Source organism: Acinonyx jubatus, chromosome B1 (genome assembly GCF_027475565.1).
Source record: "Acinonyx jubatus isolate Ajub_Pintada_27869175 chromosome B1, VMU_Ajub_asm_v1.0, whole genome shotgun sequence".
NCBI lineage: Eukaryota > Metazoa > Chordata > Mammalia > Carnivora > Felidae > Acinonyx > Acinonyx jubatus.
The window spans coordinates 71,155,004-71,167,503 of NC_069382.1; the positions used below are offsets into that span (position 1 = coordinate 71,155,004).

The window sequence follows — 12,500 nt, forward strand, 5'->3', positions numbered from 1 at the left end:
CGTTTAGAGCTGGGGCATTGAGTGCACCCACAGAGGCACGGTCAGTAGTCAGCGGGCAGAGAGGGAACGAATCACACTTGGGAGATTTGGAAGCTTCCGCAGAGCTCTGCTCCTCCAGCTGCTCACCACCAGTGAAGTCCTTTATAATCCGCAAAAACAAAGGTAAAGACCAGTCTTTTGTTTTAAGATGCCTCTCAAAACATACAAACCCCCCAAACGTCCATGTTTGAAATGATAAAATGACATACCGAGGAATGACTAAGAATTTCGAGATGCCCCACGACATGTAAAGCATATTGCGTTTTAAAATACAAATAATAAATGGCAAGTCACGTTACTTCTTAATAAATTCATCTTATTTCCTTTTTATTCTAACTTATCATTGTAAGGCAATAGTAAATATGCGTATTTGGTAACCCAGGTTTGTTAACAAAAGCACATGTAACAATAGCCTTGCGCTACATATTTGAAAGGCCACATATTTGAAATGCCACCACTGTAATCGTACCCATGATAGAGGAAGAAATGAGGTATTGCTGTTCCCCAAGCAGGACAGCATTGGCAATTATAACAATAATAATAATTGATTGGGGATCAATGCCATCCTATTCACTATATTTCAAAAATCCTTTGTAAATGCTAGACATTCTAAGGATATAATGACAGGTAATTGAATGCAGAACTTTCTTAGTATCAGGCTAGCTTCAGATACTCCTCTCTGATGGTGTGTGAGATCTCGGAGACTCCTGGGGCCTAGAAGGCCTCATCTGTGAAGTGTCGTGAGCTGGATTAGAATGACATGTTCTCTAAACCCTCCAAGTGTGAATGGTCCTGGGGCCTATGAAAATCAAATTACTCAGGCCCTTCAGAGAGTCTTAACTGTGGTTCTTGGTGAATTTTCACAGTGAGCAATTACCGGAAACAGAAGATGAATTATTGTCTGGTACTTAGAAAATCTTAATAGGATTCACTATTTAACTGTTTAAACAATGCAGTGCCTCATTGAATTTAAAAAAAAAAAAAAAGAGAAAGAAATCACTCATACTCTAGTGAAGCAGTAATTACACAAGAAGAAGAGGAAAAATGGGGCAAAAGTTTAGAAGCAGTTGGTCCTGGCAATCAGTGGTTCCTTTGATTACACATGTTCAATGGTACAGAAACTTTAAATGATATAAACACACTGTTTCATCAATATTTTGTAGCAATGTATATTATTGCTATGTTTTTGAAAAGAATAACATCTCTTTCATTTCTAAACTTAATTTGAAGGGAGGTAAGTGTACCATTCTGGTATATTTGTAATTACACATACTCTTAACCCACTCCACACTAAAACAAAATTCAGTGTGATTCAGCTAAAGCTGATTCATAACTAAATACTTTAAGCAACACTAAAAAAAAAAGGGGAACGTTGATTTTACATTGTCTCAAATTTCTTAACTGGAAGAAGTCCAAGTGGACAGCTCTCTCTTTAAGCACCAGGCCGCCAGTGTTCTCTGTAGGTACAGACCTTTATGTTTGAATTAAGTTCACTGATTTTTTATCCTGGTTGCCCTCTGCTAGGACATCCCATTAAGTCGGATTACTTGCATTTTATTCACACGCATTCTTTACATGGACAGCACATGAGTGGGGCGTGCGCCTGGCTGGCTCAGTCAGAGTATGCGACCCTTGATCTTGGGGTCATGCGTTCAAGCCCCACACTGGGTGTAGAGATTACTTAGGAAAAAAAAAAGCGTGTAAGTGGAACTGAATTTGAATCACACAGAATTAATTAAAAAATAAAATAAATTCAATAACTTTTTTTTTAAAGCTTATTTATTTTGAGAGACAGAGAGAGAGCAGGGGAGGGGCAGAGAGAGAGGGAGAGAGATTTCCAAGTAGGTTCTATGCAGAGCTTGAACCTACTGAACTGCAAGATCATGACCTAAGATGAAATCAAGCATTGGACGCTTGAACCTATAGTAAATTGGTTCAATTCTTCATGTCCTGTCCGTTCATCTACAGAAGGGGTGACAGTATCCATTACCTTCCCTGCTGGTGACCCTCATTGTCTTTTCACCTCCTGAACTTTCTGGAATTCAATTGAGCAATAACTAGAGGTAATCATCCTGTACACCTCACTGCCAAGTCAAATATGACAGTCTAAACTCTTTTTTGTTTCCTTAAATTATGGATCTCCCAGCCTTTGTCTTTACTTTTGATGAAAGGGACCAGATTTTTTTTTATCCCGTACCCACCCCCTTATCCGAGCTTTGCTTCATTTGGTTTCAGTTATTCATAGTCAACCACAGTCTGGAAGCAGATGATCCTCCTTCTGACATGTCCTCAGATGGTTAATAGTAGCCTAACACTACGTCACAACGTCTGTATCTTCCAACTCACTGCATCTCATCATGTAGGCATGCAGGCATTTTATCATCTCACATCATCACAAGAAGAAGGGTGAGGGCCGTACAATAAGGTATTTTGAGAGGGAAAGATCACATTCACATAAGTTTTATTATAGTACATTGTTATTGTTCTATCATTAGTTATTATTGTTAATCTCTTACTGTGCCTAATTTATAAATGAAACATTATCATAGGTATACATGTATGGGAAAAAAACATAGTATATATAGGGTTTGGTAGTATCTGTGTTTTCACAGAACTATCTGCAAACTTGGGGACTTAGAACTATCCCCTGAAGATGAGGGGGAACTACTGAATGTCCTTTATGGCTGTACCATTTGGTTTTCAAATAACAATTTCTGCCTTTCGTCTTTTTTTAAAAAGTGAGTATAATTTAACCAAGTATTTTGCTGTATAGATTAAATGGAAAAAATCTTGAAGATTTTTCTCTCCATATTTAAACCTTCAGTGTAGAATATCAATTGTTCTTTTTTCAGAATGCCAAATTCAGGAAGAATAAATAAGAAAGAATAATTATTGATATTGTAAAAAAAAGTTTATTGCCAAGATTACTGACCACAAATGTGACTTAAAAAAACTCATTTTGGCAACATTGTCTAGAAATCCATCATCCTTGATTAAAACTTAAGTATTCATAAATGTTCTGAGTTCACAGTGGGCATTCAATAAAGCTCCCATTTAATTTTATCTAATAATTATATTTACCATTTTATTTATGAAGTTGTACTTATTAATTAATTAAGAACCTTAAATCCATTGGTTAATATTTCAAAATTAGTTCTGTGTTTAAGACTGTATTACCTTAGGCAAAGAGTCATCTTTCTGAATGAACTTCAAAGTCCCTATTTATAGCTTCAGAGCCTCCCATCAAGAGCCTCCAAATGAATAGGTTTGAGGTGGAGGCAGGAATCTTCATTCTAACAAGCACCGCAGGTGATTTTCAGGCAAGTGGCCTTCACATCTTGAGAACCGCCTTTACCTAAGCTGATCTCTCCCTCTCAAAACAAAAACAAAAACCAAAAAACAAAAAAATTGAAAAGAAAGAGGTGCCTGGGTGGCTCAGTCAGATGCATGATTTTGGCTCAGGTCATGTTCTCAGGGTTGTGGGATCAAGCCCCGAGTTGGGCTCTGCACTGTGCATGGAGCCTGCTTGAGATTCTCTCTCTCTCTCTCTCTCTCTCTCTCTCTCTCTGTCTCTCTCTCTCAATCCTCTGCCACTCTCCCCCTACTCCTGCGCTCTAATTAAAAATCAATCAATAAACAGTTGTGCCAAATCTCAGGTTATTGACAAAAGTAATGATGCTGAGTGAGGTTGATACAGTGGAGTCCTCAGTAAGGCAACTCATACATACATATATATAATATATATATTATATATTATATATTATATATAATATATATATTATATATATATTATATATATTATATATATAATATATATATATATATATACACACACATGTGAGAACCTATGAGAAACTCCCACTAAATGAGATATTGTAACAACGCTTTTACTCAAAATTACAGAGACACCACTAGTTGTCAATTATTAAGAAGATCTAAACATAGCAACATTACAAAGTAATAGGAAAATTTTAAGGCTAAGTGATACATTGGACTGAGCTTAAGTTAACTGACTTTAGCTCCTTCTTAGGATGACCCAGGCATATTTCAACACAGTTCCATGGTATGTGGGTGGCTGTAGCTTGTTCTCGACAATGATAATAAAATAATACTTTTCTTTACCTCAAATAATGGCTCTCCTTAATCTATGGAAGACCAAATACTCTTTAGCTTCAAGATTAAGTATAAATGAACTCTTTTCTTAAATCTTGAGATAGGTTTCTAAGCAACACTCATAATGAAGATAACTTTTTCACTAAGTTATCCAAAAAGACTTCACTCCTATTTTCTTCCTCATTCTGAACTGAAAGCCCTGTAGTATTAGTGTATATGCTATGTTTTATAGAATGTTGTTGATACAGGCTAATGTCAACAGCACATGGAAGAAAGACACAAAAGATACAACATGCAATGTTTACATGCTTACCCGTGGATCACTTCTCAATGAGGCGATGCTTCCACCGCCAAGAGAATTTTTCAAAATAAAGTTGAATGCATATGTTCCTAGCAATTCATATCTGTGGAATTAAGAAAAGATGAATTATAATACATTTTACCAAATATAAGGACTGCTAAAGAATTAGCTACCCCCCAAGGAAACCCCCTGTCAGTCTTATAATAGCCATAAAAAATTAAGAAAGGAGATTTAGATGTAAATATGCATATAATAGATATTTCACTCAAGAATGCGGTGACCAAAACACCAAGGCTGAATCCCCCATCAACCAAGATAACGTTTACTCAAAAAAGAAAAGCATTGGTAAATGGGAAGGGGAAGGCATTTTTTCTTTAACTTCTGATATAATTACAAATAGTTGCAAAAGTTATATAAAGAATTCCCATGTATTCTTCTCCCAGATTTTCCAAATTTTACTTTATCCTTTCTCTCTCTGCACACACACACACACACACACACACACACACACACAATTTTTTTTCTGAACTATTTGAGAATAATTTGTAGATATGATGCCCCTTTACCCCTAAATTCTTCAATGTGCTTCCTAAAAGAGTCCTAAATATCACAGTATCATTATCAAAATCAGAAAATTAATGCTGCTACAATCATCTAAACTCCAGATTTATTTAGGATTTGCCGATTATCCCAGTAATGTCTGCTATAGCAAAAGAAAATTCCAATTCATAGATTGCAGTCTGGTATGTTTGGCTCATCTCTAATCTAGAGCGATTTCTCAATCTCTTTCATGATATTGACATTTTTGGGGAATGCAGGCCTGCTCTTTTGTAGCCTATCAGTTTGTGTTTGATATTCCCCCTGATTAGGTTCAGGTATGTATTTTTGGCAGGAATGCCCCAAGAGTGATGTTGTTTTCCTTTTCATATCAGTAGGCACGTGATGTTGATTTGGTTGGTTCTGGTTAATGGGTTACTAGTGAGAAAAAGAAAAGCAGTCCCTGACTTCTGCTGTCTGAGAATGCCACCATCTAGGCCTTGGTGTTGCTAGGAGATGCACTGGCACTCAGAGCTGGGCCTCGGTGCTCTTGTGTTGAACAGAAACTGTTTCCCAGAATATCAATATTAGTCAAGGCCACTCTGGGACCTTGTGACAAGACCCCTCCATTATCATGTCTGAACACAGACAAAACAATGAACACTGTCATCATTGCACTAATGGCCAAACCTCCCTCTATCTTGGGTAATATGTATGCCTGTGGCTGCTTTGCCAGTTATAGCTCTAGCTTCAGTCTAGTCTTCCTTCCTTCTGTATATGATTTCCTGAGATACCCAATGATAGAATTACCCATACTTCCTGACAGCTTCCAATTCAGAACCATTTTCTTTACCGCTCTCCAGAGTTACCTAACCACCCCCAAATCCTGTAAGTCCTTTCTAACTTCCTTTCACTGAACCATCCCATGGTTTCTCATGATGTGCGTTGTTCCTTACTGCAACAATTAATAACCCCAGCTTGCTCGACTACAGGTGTGTTCCTGGTGGTCTTAGCCTGATGCTTAGATGCTTAGAACTGATGCAAGTGATAACATTGCTCAGTTGAGACTACCTACATGTCCTGGTAATATCTACCTTTCTACCAGTTTTAGCATCCACGGATGATTCTTGCCTGAATCAGTTATTACTAAGATGGCTGTGATTTCTAATAAGAAATACATGTGGTCTTCCTCCCATTTCTGACACAAAACTCCTAAAACCTTGGGAATTTCTTAAGCCAGGAGGGCAATACGGGTATCTTATGTTATTTTAATGAGGTGACTTTTGCAATGCCCCTAGACCACCTAAGGACAGGGGTTGTCACCAGAGAAACAAACCATGTAATTAGAGGGTTGGAATTATCAGTCCTACCCCCCCTGACCTCCGCTGAGGAGGGAGGGGCTGGAGATTAAATCAGTCACCCAAAGCCAGTGATTTAATCAACCAGGCTTATGCCGTGAAGCCCCCATAAGGACAAGGTTCGTAGAGCTTCTAAGTTAGTGAACACATAGAGATGTAGGGAGACTGCCATGTAGGGAGATGTAGCGGAGAAGCTCCGTGCCCCTTCCCACATACCTTGTCCCATGCCTCTCTTCTACCTGGCTGTTCTTGAGTTGTATCTTTTTATAACAGATAGACAATCTGGTGAATAAATGGGGTTTCCTGAGTTCTGTGAGCCGCTCTAGCAAATTCATCAAACCCAAGGAGGGAACAATGGGAACCTCTGATTTATAACCAGGCAGCCAGAAGTACAGGTAACAACAACCTATGCTTTAGACTGGCATCTGCAGTGGGGGTAGAGAAGAAAAGTCCTGTAGAACTGAGCCCATGACCAGCAAGCTGTTGCTATCTCAAGGTAGATGGTGTCAGAATAGGTTATAGGTTGAACTGTAGGACATCCATTGGGAGTTGGTGTCCAGAGAACTGTCGGTGTTAAGGGAAAACTGCATCCCTATCCTGCCCCATTGAAATGGGGTCCAGGAATCCAAAATCCTGCCAAATGGTAATTTTTTTCAATTTGCATCATTTTTTCTACAGTAAGAAGTTAGATTTCTATCATAAGGAAAAGCTTTCCATTCTCCCCTATTTACTGACATTATTCTGGACTTCACTGTATTCTTATTTTATTCCATCGATCATAATCCGTTAATATGTTATTTATTTATGACGGTTATATTATTTCAAGTTTGTCTTGTGGAAGCTCCTTCAAACTGGCCCGTGTATTCTTTGGATTTGTCTCTATCATTCTTTGACAGATGAAAGGTAAAAAGCATGTCCTCAACAATAGCAGCTTTAACTGAAGAGCATTTTACAGGATAGGTACAGTATGGTCCTTATGGACAAGCATGCCCAGCACTGTATAGGAGCAATCCCTTTTCCTAACACTCTGATTAAAGTCTAGGCATAGTTTCATCCAGCCGCCATCCTTACAGTTACTGGTCTGTCCTCCCAAGTGTCAGCAATGACAATGATACCATTCGTATCAGCAATGGGCTTCCACCAATCCTCAGCTGGTTTTCCCCACTGTTCCATTGACAATTAGTTTGAAGATGCCTTATGCCACGGTGAAACCTGTGTTTTAAAGTACAGAAACACCTTTCCAGTTTCTCTGCTACAGCACTGGCACTGGCATACTGCTATCAGCCTTAAAATTCAAAACTGTTTGCCAGGAGGCAAAATCGGTGGTAGAAAGCAGGAAGTCTACCCACAGCATATATTGTGTTAGTTATGAGAATGCCAACAAGACATATTTTCCCCCTAAAATTTTTTGCCTTCAAGCAATATTAGCCTTTGAGCACGGACCAGGCCATATACCACAAAGTATACACTGAAGTCAGAATATCTCAACAGACAGTTCATGAGTGTTTCCAGGGAAGATTTACTAATGACAAGACAGATATAAGAATTGTATCTTCTGTCCAGTGCTCACTGGGCTTAGAGCATGGGAAAAATATAGATATGTATACAAACAACACATATATTAATAGTATGTTCTAATGGATTGTTATATACATATATATAGGAAAAATATAGATATGTATACAAACAAACATGTATATTAATAATAACATGTATGTACTACTAGTATATATCTCTATTTTTCCCATGCTCTAAGCCTAATGAGCACTGGACAGAAGATATATATCTATATAGATATAGATAATAGATATAGATACAGATATAGATATGTAATATTTATGTATACATGCATGGAAGTAATTCAGAGAAGATCAACACTGTAACACTGTCCAGGACAGTGTGAAACAGAGTATTGTGACCAAAGTGTGTATCTGTGAAAGGAGAAGCAGAAATGGGGAAATTAAATGAAGAGGGAAAGGCAGCTGAATTGCTTGGATGTAGTATAGATACTATCATCTGGTAACAAAATATTTTCCTGATATTTTAAGCATTGTTGTTGTTAATTTCTTGAATAATAACATGGAAAAATGAATGTAATTGTAATTATGCAAGGATGGATAAGAAATAAAATTATTATGGAAGTAGAATATCCTGATTGCATAGGCACTGATACAAGAATTTACACATTCAATATGTGCTATAGCAATAAGACAGACAGAAGATAGATTCACCATCAATGATTTAAAACAATTTTGCATTTTCTTCATATACTGTTCATTTTGTAGCATATATTATGTTAATCAGAAGACTGGTATCAGGGAGAATTTTCATTTCCTCTTAAACTTTACCTTGAGGAATTGAAACAACTAGCCTTTGATTTGTTTTTTCACTGTGCAATTTCAGCTACCAATTCTACATAGTATTAAGTATATTCATTATTACTCAAAAGCCATTTTTAAGAGAAATTTCTAGATGTGTAATTTCAAGCAAAGATTAATTTCAAATAAGGGAACTTGCCCTAGGTTACTATTTCCCTTGTAAGTCAATGACTGTTAATATAAATTTGACCCATTTTTCCTTGTACACATAACCAGGTGGAATGTGGGCTTAATGAAAAAATGGAAAATTATATAAGAACGGTTATTAACCATACTTTTATAATTACTGTGATTACATTCAAAAAGAAAAGTCTGCTCATGAATTTCAGGAGGATCCAGAATTCTCCCCAGACTTCTTTTATCTATTTCCTGATTTACTGAACAAACATTTCTGCCCTGCAGGATGTATACCAGTCTTCCATAATAATCCTGGTCTGACAAGAGAATAATATGAAGTCCTTTAGGAGCTCAAAGAAGGATGAAATGTTGGCCAAGATTGACTCCTATTTTTAAAAGTTGAATCACTTTAAGTGTATTAGCTAGCGCTAGATCAAAGTGAAACCTCAAACCCACACATACTACACATCCCATTATACCTTGGAAGCAACAATGTCCAACTCTGCGAAAAGAAATAATGCAAGGGAGAGTGTCACCTTGTTGCAGGGATGAAGACTGTGATGGGCATGCTTTGAGAGGTAAGATAATACAGTGTAGTCATCAAAAGCACAGACTTGGGAGACTCCCTGGTTGAATCTTGGCTCAACCACTGTGACCTTAGGTAAATTATTTTTTAATTGTGTGCTGTACCTCCTGCCCAGTATCATTAGGTTGTCAGGAGGAAAAAGTAAATTAACAAGTGCTAAAAGACCCTGAGTAGGTCAGTCAGACTTTTAATAAATAATAAATACCCATTGAATGAGCTGATGTAGTGAGGTCCTTCTACACGCAGGACATTGTGCTTGGGCTTAGACGGTGCCTCCTAGAAGGATCTTTAATATGGCTGATGTGAAATTACCTAGTAAGCTTTACAAAACTGATTCAATGACCATTCTATTTGCCAACCAGCTTATGTCCTGTGTCCACTTGCCCTTATTTAATCAACAGTAAGTTGGAAACACATACTTATGCTATATTAAGTGTTGGTAATATGAAAATGCATGAGACATCGTCTCGGTCTTGGAGGGCCATCAATGGTAGTTGAAGACAGGACATACACAACCAATGATTACAAAAGGTGGCATGTATCAAGTGATGGCCTAGACAGAAAATATATTTGTATGGGTACTGATATTCAAAGGAACAATCATTATCAGGGTCACCCTTTTTTCAGTTAAGCATGACTGACTCAACCATTTTCCCTTGAATTACTGTTTCAATTTTGTTTTGCGACTCAAGGCTTGATGTTTATTTGGTCCACTCCAGTTCTAAAAGTTCTATTTCACTGGGATTTTGTTTGTCTTGTTGTCATATTGTTGTTTTGTTTTATATCCCTAAAGAGTTGCAAAGCAACTTGACTGCTAGATGCATGGGTTAAATTTTTTGTATCCTAGTTCACTTTGCACGGTACGTGTTGGTGCCATCTATTCACAGGTGCCAAATACACACCTATATACATGTGTATTAATAAATAAATAAAATACATGGAAACCAGAAGTTAATCCACATACCAAAGTCTAAATTAGACAAGTCTCTTTTCAAGTGAAACACCGTATAGATTATTAAGTTTGTTTTGCCTATCTGCAACCGGAGGATGGCGCAGACAACCGGTAGGAGAAATGGAAGAGGGTAACTAACAGTGATAACAGATTTACAGCATACGTTTTGTAAAAAGCTGAAGAGATTTGCGTTCCTTAGCCGTAAGAACGTAACGTCATGACCGAAAGTCACTCCCCGGGGATTGTCTGAAAATCATTTCCAAAGGAAGAAGAATACAGGTAATTGGCCTTGAAGTGAGCCAGAATCATTTAAGTTCGTGATCAGAAAATTGAAAAGAACTGAGCAGTAGTGCTACTCCACCAGTGACCTGCAGACAGGCAGTGTCGGCACAGTCAGCCAGAACGGCCGATGTCCAATTTCCACTGCAGAAAGGGGTGCGTTTAGCAATCTGTTTTTTTTTTTTTAATCTTTTTTTTAAACGTTTATTTACTTTTGAGACAGAGAGAGACAGAGCATGAAGGTCAGATTGAGAGAGGGAGACACAGAATCTGAAACAGGCTCCAGGCTCTGAGCTGTCAGCACAGAGCCCGACGCGGGGCTCGAACTCACAGACCGCGAGATCATGACCTGAGCCGAAGTCGGACGACTTCGCCTGAGCCACCCAGGCGCCCCAGCAATCTGTTTTAACAAGCCTTCCAGGTGACTGATGCGAGCTCACATTTCTTAAACACTGCTCTAAAAGATCTTTACTGGGAAGAATGTACGTGAAACACTCATCAGAGACGGCGGGCTTTTATTTCTCACAAGACTGCTAATCTGAATGGCAATGTAACTGACTGAGTGATTATCTCCAGACCAAACTGGCACTGCGCACTGATGATTACAATTGCTGCCTGCGAGCCCATTAGACTTCTGCCCCCAACAGGGATGGGAACAAGTCGGTGGTGCAGGCTTGGGAGTTCTAGGCACTCCCTCTGCTTACCTTGAGAGCTCAGGACCCAGCAAAGACTGCCAGCTAAGGATTTTTAGGATAGGTGAAAGTGCTAGAAAAAGGTGATAGGAGGAGAAGGGGGAAAAAATGGCAGGAGATAATGCAGTGACACAAATAGGGGACAAGGGTAGAAAAAGAAAAAGAGTGCGAAGGAAGTACGAACACAAGAATATGAGAAGAAAGAGAGGAGAGTCTATCTAAAGTCAGAGTTGAGTTCAGTAAGAAGCAAGAGAACAAAAGAAAAAGTCTGGCGGTCGCTAGCCAAGGGAGCCGCTAGAAGGGTTAGAGGCACCAGTGTGAAAAGTGCAGCAGTGCTTGGCAAACCATGAGCACCATGAAAAGGCGGGTTAGGACTAGGACTGCAATGTAAAAAAACAAAGTGTAAGAGCAAGAGATAAGAAAGCACATTAGCTGGAGCGCCTGGGTGGCTCTGTCGGTTAAGTGTCCAACTTGGGCTCAGGTCACGATCTCGCGGTTCTGAGTTCAAGCCCCACCTTGGGCTCTGTGCTGACATCTCAGGGTCTACAGCCTGCTTTGGAGTCTGTGTTTCCCTGTCTGCCCCTCCCCCGCTCATGCTCTGTCTCTCTCAAAAATAAATAAACCTAAAAAAAAAAAAAACCTTAAAAAAACAATAAAAGCACATTAACCAACCATGTTCCAGGGGTAATACAGGATCAGCCCTTTCTGAAGTAAGGTGATGAATCGGATAACCTCTATAGTCCTTCACAATTAATGGTTAGTACGTGGCCGCTATGTTATATGGAATGTGTGCACACAATTAACTAGAAAATACTTGTGGTATTTTTTTTTTGTTTTGGCAACTTGAATAGGTACTTTTATTGGCACATCTAGGCCATTTGTTTCAAAAAGTCATCTTTACACTACATGAAGAATAATTTTAAAAAATATTTACAGAGTAGTAAGGCTACTGAGAAATTCTTTTAAATTTTTGTTTTAAAATGTAACATACTTTAAATTTGACAAAAGCTCATAAAAATAGAAAAATCCTGTTTTGGCTGACCCAGCATATCTAAACACAATGGGGTGCCTTCTTAATTACTTCCTTTAATATGCTGAGCTTAGTTTCAGAATTCATTAGGGATCAGACTTCCAGGAGAATTTCCTGT

The 12,500-nt window shown here is 38.4% G+C and overlaps 1 protein-coding gene across 18 annotated transcripts in view; it reads right to left on the minus strand.

Moving 5' to 3' along the window:
* The window catches only part of LRAT (lecithin retinol acyltransferase), a 69,528-nt gene that overhangs the window by 13,881 nt on the left and 43,147 nt on the right, over nt 1-12,500 (minus strand). For 12 of the 18 annotated variants that reach the window (XM_053216845.1, XM_053216843.1, XM_053216841.1 and 9 more), the window contains 2 exons: nt 4,466-4,556; nt 2-139 (listed from right to left, as the gene is read on the minus strand). The gene's annotated coding sequence lies outside the window, so the exon portion shown is untranslated. The remainder of the gene's footprint in view (nt 1; nt 140-4,465; nt 4,557-12,500) is intronic. The other 6 variants (XM_053216834.1, XM_053216831.1, XM_053216828.1 and 3 more) reach the window with 1 other exon arrangement.